Genomic DNA, 7,498 nt, shown 5'->3' on the forward strand with positions numbered 1-7,498 from the left:
TGTACCCCCTACTACAGGCACCTCCAGTGCAAGATAATACAGTGCCCTCGCACACCCCCTTGCTGGATGTACGGCCCCGCGGCCGGAACCAGGATAAACCGTGCGTTCCTGTGTTGCCTCTTGCATCAACCATCCAGGAAGAGAGACCACGCAGCACTTTACTAGTTGGTGCCGGACCGCCGAGTCAGGACACCGACATCACTTGACCTTCATATGCAGCTTTGAACATGTCAACTGAGTAGTACTCATGCACATAGTCTTGTAGTTTTGCACCAGGAATTGATGTGATGTAGGCAATAGTATGTCTGCAAGGTATTCCTGACCCTTGCCAAGGCCTGCAGGAACATGTCCTCTCAACAGAGTTGACAACAAACCTGAAGGAAGTTGCAGAACTTCCCTTAGCACAAACTTCTACAATACCATCAGGTGAGCTTGTGATCACTTCAATGTCTAAGTTGAAGCTGTCATCTCCCAACCTTTGGACTATATGAGGCAAAATCTTTCCTTGTAAGGTTTGGGCAACTTTTTTCCTATTGTTCCATTTAATCAAGAGCATATGTCTAATGGTATCCAACAGGTCATCCAGATTCTGGCTCTTGATATCCTTTACCCATTTGTTGGAGGCTTCAACCAAGTTGTTGGTAATATAATCCACCTTGGACAATGTTGAGAACTGACTCCTAGTCCAAAGTTTCTTGTGATTTTCCTGGAGATACTTCATAGCCTCTATTTTTTTCTACCATCATCTGATAATGTTTCTCAAACATGTAAGGGTTCCAGGAATATGCAGATGCCCATATATGATCATAAAAAATCTGTCCACTGTACCTCTTCTTGAAATTATGCACAAGGTGGTACATACACTCTCTATGTTCAGCTTGTGGAAAAACCTCACTAACCCCATTCATCACTGCTTGCCCACAATCAGTGTTGAATGAAAGCCCAACTGGGGTGCCTATAGCTTCCTTCAACCTCTCCATGAGCCACACCCAATTCTCATTTGTTTCCGAGTCAATGACACCAATAGCCACTGGGTGCATCCAGTTATGCCCATCAACTGCACAAGCTATACACAACTGACCTCTGAACCTTTCAGTCAAAAATGTACTATCTACTGCAAGATATGGCCTACAACCTCGAAAGAAACCATCAACACAAGCTTTCAAAGCAAAAAATAGCCTATTGAACCTTATCTTGTTGTTGATGGTGTGATGATCAATCACAACAAAGGATCCAGGACTGCTTTCTTCTATTTGAGCCTTGAATCTGTACAGGTTGTCAAAACTTTTGTCCCAAGGACCATAAAGTTTATCCATAGCAATTTGTTTACCTCTCACAACTTTTCTGTAGGGCACATCAATTTTGTGACTTTCCTTCAGCTTCTTTTTTAGATCCTTGGGGGCCAATGTCGGTTTCTCCTTCAGCCAATGAAGCACTTGTTCACACACCCAAAACTGAGTCACCCCAACACAAGTGCCTGCCCTCCTAGTACTCTAACTTCCTTCATGAGGGTATGGGTTCCTCTTGATCTGCGAAAATAGCTCTCCAATGGTTATTTGTTTGGAAAAAATTTATCAATGCACAAAAACTACAAAGTGCTAAAATAAAAGTTTACCTTAATTGTGACTCCATCATTTAGAGTAGAGGCATGAATTCTCCACCTACAACCAAAATCCTTGCCACTGCAGTACACCCTGTGTCGAGTGGGATCACTCTTTTCAATATTATACTGGAACTAATATTTAGTAGCATGTGTAGCTAAAGCCAACTTAAAAGCACCAATGTCAGAATACAAAGTGCCTACTGTCATAGGAGGATCCTTCTTGTCATAATTGGTGTCAGGTTTTTGTGGAGGCTCTCTATCTTTGACAATCTCATCTACATCCTCTACTTCATCATCACTATCAGATTCATCATCACTACCAGATTCATCATGGCTACCAGATTCATGACCCGAATCATCTCTATGTTTAGTGCCAATTGGACTCTGAGAAGGTATTGGATTTTGGGGACCAATGTCAATATACAAGCATTCATCATCAGTGCCCACATACTCTGAGTACTCAACATTTGATTCACTAGGAGGATTGGGAAGATGTGCTGTATTTTCACTCTGAATTTCAAGGCTAGGTTGTACTATGCTTGGGCATGGAACTGAAGGTGTGAATGGAGGTTCAATTGATTGGACAGTATCAAATTTCCATGGTGGGACTTCTGGAGGCTCACTAGCAGGGCTATGGTAAGAAACACTCAACAAGCATCGTTTTGAAGCCTTATGTCAACTACATCTTTGTCGTTGCGAACTTTGATATTGGCATTTGTATCCATACACTAATAACAAATCGAGAGTATGTCACCGCCCATAGGACGATGGTTTTCAGCAACTTCATCAATCAAATCTTTGAAGCTGGTTAAGTCAGCATCCACAACTTTGTTAAAGCAAAACCACCGACCTGTGCAATTGCACGCAATAACCCAAATTTCTAGATTGAAACAAGTGTCCGAGTCCATCCTACAGATGAACAATAGCGCATGCTCATCACATATGCATTCATCACATTTGTGCAATAAAAACAGTGAGTTATGGAGAGGAAAGTCTTAGCTACTTGCTGTTCTGCTGCTGTGGCCTCCACGTGACCTGACGAACGGCGGCGGCAACAGATCGGGAGGGGGGGGGCCGGGAGGTGGGGACGCGCGGCGGTGCGCCTTGGCGGCGGCGGCGTGCCTGGGTCGCGGCGGGCGGCCCTCATGGCACCCGCGCACCCTGGCGACGGCGGGGTGCCATCACGGCGGCGGTGGCGCGCCCTCGCGGCGCTTGCGCGCCCTAGCATCGCGGGCGCACCCTCGCGGCGGCGGCGGGCCGCCCTCGAGGCGGTGGCGGCAGATCCGAACGAGCCCGGTGGCGCACGGCCGGTTGCGGCGCCCTTCCGGCGGCGGCGCATTTCCAGCGGCGGCGGCACCCTGCAGAGATCGGTGGGAGGGCTGGGTCGGACGGGCGGACAGGAATCGCCACCTGATAGGATTACGCTTATTTTTTCTATACACCTAGGGGCATAAGTGATGAGGACACCACGAGTACGTCTACACCAGCAGCACCTTCTCCAGCGCTTCCAGATGCATCTCCACCCCAGGCGCCACCTTCTGGGCCAATCACTCGGGCCCGTGCAAGAGAACTGAACTTCGTCATGTTACTGAAGAATGAAGGCCCAGAAGAATAGAAGCTGGCCCAACAGAGGCCCTTGTGTGGGAGCCTAGGGCTGCGCCCTCCCCCTTTTTCCTGGACGCCAGGGGCGGCGCCCCCATCTCCTGGCCGCCCTTCTCTAGGGGCTGCGCCCCCTCTCCCTCTATTTAGAGAGAGGTTTCTTTTCAATTCAGACTCGAGTTTTGTTTTACATCTAGCTTTAGCTACTCTAGAACACGTGCAAATCAGCGCTGTCCTCGTGTATTCAGAACTCCACCTTCGAGAGATAATCAGATTGCTCGCATCCTTTTCTTGTTCGTTCTTCGATTGCGGACAGGAAACGATCTTCGTGATCAGGCTGATCTTGCATCAACAAGGTCGGTAACCACAGGGAGTTGGTTCAGCGATTGCATTGGCGCTTCGGGTTTCGCTCGTCGTAGTCGGATCGTGAGGGTCATCTTCCGCCAAGTCGAATTTATCCCCACTCACCGAAAGATTGGGCACTCCGGCTCTATCAATAAGGGTCATTTGCATTGATGGGTTCCATCTGTAGATATGTCCCCCCTATAAGCCCTTCGACAGTTATACAGTAGCTGCTACACCTCCATTCATCTCCATATCCTACAATAAAAACAAGTAAAAGAATAGCAATTCATGAGAAATCTTGTTAAATATAACAAATTAAGACCTACACATGCCATTACTTAAACTCAGGAAGCAAAATAGGTTCTCCACTTACAATTTTAGGATTTGTCATCTCAATTACAAATATATGGACACGAAGCATCCCCCACCACTTTAATTACTAATGTAGGGAACTATAAATTTCAGATCACTGCTATGACCATTTTGATATGCACACGTTCTAAATTGTGTGAAAAAATTAGTCTTACACAGTAAGGGTGTGACATTGTGACTGTCTTATCCAGCAAAGGTTGTCCACTGATTCAGTCATCAAAAGAAACCAAGATGACAAGTGATAAATTATTTGAAGATCAAAAGATACAGTACTTGAATTGTTTTCAGATTGTCTAAATTAAACAATCAGGAAACATTCAGTTATGGATACTACTTAAGTTTCTAAAATTCAGTTAAACCCCTTCTAGATATATTAAGATATAACAAATTCAGGAAGGAAAAATTAGGTTCATCACATTACTAATATATGTAAGGCACCTAGCAACATAATCAGGATAAGCAAGGACCAGGGATTATAACTTCATCTGTCATCCCATTACTGATATATGTACACGAAGCACCTAGCAATATAATCACCATCCAAGTTGTGCATACTTTAGATAGTTCAATGGTCAATAAATTTCAAGCTACATCCTAAAGGCCTCGCAAAATACTTTAGATTAATATATATACAATATTTAGTTGTTGCCTCCACAAAGTACTTGCTGCACTCACCAGTCACAACATATACATAGTAGGACGGTCATCCAGTACCACTATAGCATTTGGTCGATGATCTGAAGCATCAAGGTAGCATGCAAGTAACAGTTAAACCAGGGTAAGACAAGATTAAAGTGATGTAAGACAAGATATCAGTGATGTAAGGCAAGACATCGGAGGAGAAAACTGCTTGCTATTCAAAATATCTATCATCTAAGTGAGGGCTGGAATGAGATGGTAGCAGGACCTGTGGACAAATCTGAGGTTGACAGTTGGAGCTCAAGAAAATATAACTAGCAAGGAGACAATGCCTCCCATATTAGGTTCTGTACCTACAATTTCAAGATTTGTCATGCATATTACTAATATATATACGCGAAGCTTGTCCCTCTTTTTCTATTGAATCATAAAGCTGTAAAGTTAACAGCAACACCTAGCACTATCACTGTAAGCAGATAAAAATAACGAACAAACAACTAAATGTCCATTGATAAAAATGCAGGAGTACTTGCCCAATTTAGATTGAAAAAAATGCACGCAAATGTTAACCAAATCTATTAACCTAAATGTGTGTAATAAGGCGTGCATGGCTCAGTGAGGACAAATAGACTGTCAGTTCAGCAAATGAGTGAAAAATGCAGGTGCCAAATAATATTCATTCAAGTTCATAGTTAACACCTCTAGAAGGGCAAACAGATTGCCTAAACAATCTAAAAACATTTTCTACTCCGTGCAAGGGTAAATAAATTACCTAAAAATCTAAATTATTTAGATCTAAAACATTTTATTCTCCATGGCTGGGTACCTCGTGCTGCGCCGCCATGGGGGCCTGAGCAGGGTGGAGGGCCTCGCGTGGTGCCACCAACGCCATGGATCTGTGCAGGGAGGAGAGGCTCGAGCAGCGCCGCCATGCCATGGCCCTGCAATGGGAGGGGCTCACCTCGTTGAATCTTGGGATGCGACGGCAGTGGCGACCTTGCCTGCGTTGGAGCGGTGGTTCGGAGCAGCGGCGGTGCTACGGCATGAAGCCATGGCAGCAGGTTGGAGTAGTGTCTGTGCTATGGCTGAGCGGAGTGGCGGTCCGGAGCAGCCGAGGTGCTATGACTCGGAGCTACGATGACCACGGTGCGGTGCGGCGGTGTTCAACGACGCGGAGCGGTGGTCCGGAGTAGCGGTGGCACTATGGCAAGAAGCGCAGCAGCGGCGGGGCACGCGAGCACAGAGTGGGCCACGGCACAAGTGTGGAGGTGTGCACAGCGGCGGCGCCAAGCGGGGCACGGCACGGAGAGGGGAGCGTGACATTTTTTAAAAAAAAAATCAAAGCAATTTCTCTAGGTTCCAAAGTTTTCTAGGGATCTTTCCCTAGGTTTTCCATGGGCAATCTTTGTTTCCCGTCGAATTTGGCCCTACAGGTCTTTCGTTAGCAACTTTCCTAGGCAAATGCTTTCCCAAAGGTTTTTGGACCATTTCCACTTGAGCTCTAGGGAAACAGGTCTATTCCAGTAGTGTTTTCGGGCTAAATTTTTAGCACCTTTATGATCTAATTATGGAACATGTATAGAAGATTGATTGGACTGGTGGTTGTCGCTTTTAGAATATTAGGTACATTTTGTCGATGTGTACACTACTGGAAACTGAGGGTGATAGTACCGACAGGGTAATACAATTCACCGACAGGAAAATTGAAAAATAATTTCCCTACACCGGCACGGTCAGGGAATAACCGACAGAGATAAAATGACAATAGTGGTATATTAATATATTACACAAGTCATCAAAAGAATAAGTATAACTAGCGTTGGCAACGCTTGCGTGTTGCTTGCTTCTTTTCGGCTTCTTGTGAAGGCTCGAGGATCTTCCCTTCTCTTATTGTCGAAGTGTGAGATCTTTTGAAACAATATCCAAGGCAGGGCAAGCAGCCAAATGAATAGCAGCATATGTACTTCCGCTGGATGCTACTAGTTAAGGACATGATGTGGATCGAAGCAAAGGCGGCAATGAGGAGCACGGAGCAGTCGTCGTCGACGCCGTGGAAGAAACGGAGTGGCTATGCTGGGTGCGCACTAATCCTGAGCGAGCTGCTGGTGCTCCTCTACTTGATGGTCGCTGCACAGTTGAGCTACGACTCACAAGGTAATCACTATCATCTTTTTATCGCTAGAATCTCTTTGCCCTTCTTGTTGGCAAGACTCGAGGAACAGGGGATTGCTGCTACCCGGTTTTCAGAAGATTATTTCGTGTTTTCTTTTTCAGAGGCAATTTATGCAGGCGCAACAACAATCAGCACAGCTAAAACGGTTGCCGCAAGGCAGCAAAGAGGCCATCTAGAATACAGTATATATGCGCGATTTTGTTTAGCTCGTTTGAATCTCGTAAAAAAATTCGCGTCGATTATGTGTTGAGTGATGGACTCTTGGTGTAGATTTCGGGAGCAGGGGGACTGAAAGAACCCGCCAGCAGGAAGGAGGTGGCCGAGCCGCGCACGTAACCATCAACTGCCCGCATCCAAGGTAAGCACAAGCCCCGCTCCCGTGATGAGTGACGGCAGAAAGGTATGCAGACATACGATGCTGATCTCGACCTTATCTTCGTTTTTTTTTCTGTTTATGGTTCAGGGGCCCATGAGAAACATGAGCAGGAATGGGCAGACGAAAATCCAATCGAGGAACAATCAGGTACGTACGGTCTTTTGTGCTTGTTACTTTTCCTTTGGATCGGATCGAGTAGCCTTGTTTTTTATGTTAGGGGTGTAAATTGGTGACCCTTAGGTACACCTCCGAATTTATTTAGTTCAAAATTTTATACTAATTTTTTAAAATAAAATTTGATTTAATTAATACCTCTATTTGATGTGTTTCAAACTTTCAACCGGACTAATAGATTCCCTTTTACCCCTTTGCTTTGATGCTAGTTGGCAAC

General features: G+C 45.4%; 2 long non-coding RNA genes across 2 annotated transcripts; both read right to left on the reverse strand.

Annotated features, from left to right (window-relative positions):
* Nucleotides 1–801: 801 nt before the first annotated feature.
* Nucleotides 802–3,176, reverse strand: LOC120669779. The gene is made up of 2 exons (XR_005672800.1): nucleotides 1,616–3,176; nucleotides 802–1,529 (listed from the first exon to the last, which is right to left on the reverse strand). It is a non-coding gene; the product is annotated as an uncharacterized LOC120669779 (long non-coding RNA).
* Nucleotides 3,177–3,333: 157 nt separating this feature from the next.
* Nucleotides 3,334–5,853, reverse strand: LOC120669780. Its single transcript, XR_005672801.1, has 3 exons — nucleotides 5,385–5,853; nucleotides 4,595–4,656; nucleotides 3,334–3,802 (listed from the first exon to the last, which is right to left on the reverse strand). It is a non-coding gene; the product is annotated as an uncharacterized LOC120669780 (long non-coding RNA).
* Nucleotides 5,854–7,498: the final 1,645 nt, after the last annotated feature.

This window comes from Panicum virgatum, chromosome 4N (assembly GCF_016808335.1).
Source record: "Panicum virgatum strain AP13 chromosome 4N, P.virgatum_v5, whole genome shotgun sequence".
NCBI classification, from domain to species: Eukaryota; Viridiplantae; Streptophyta; class Magnoliopsida; order Poales; family Poaceae; genus Panicum; species Panicum virgatum.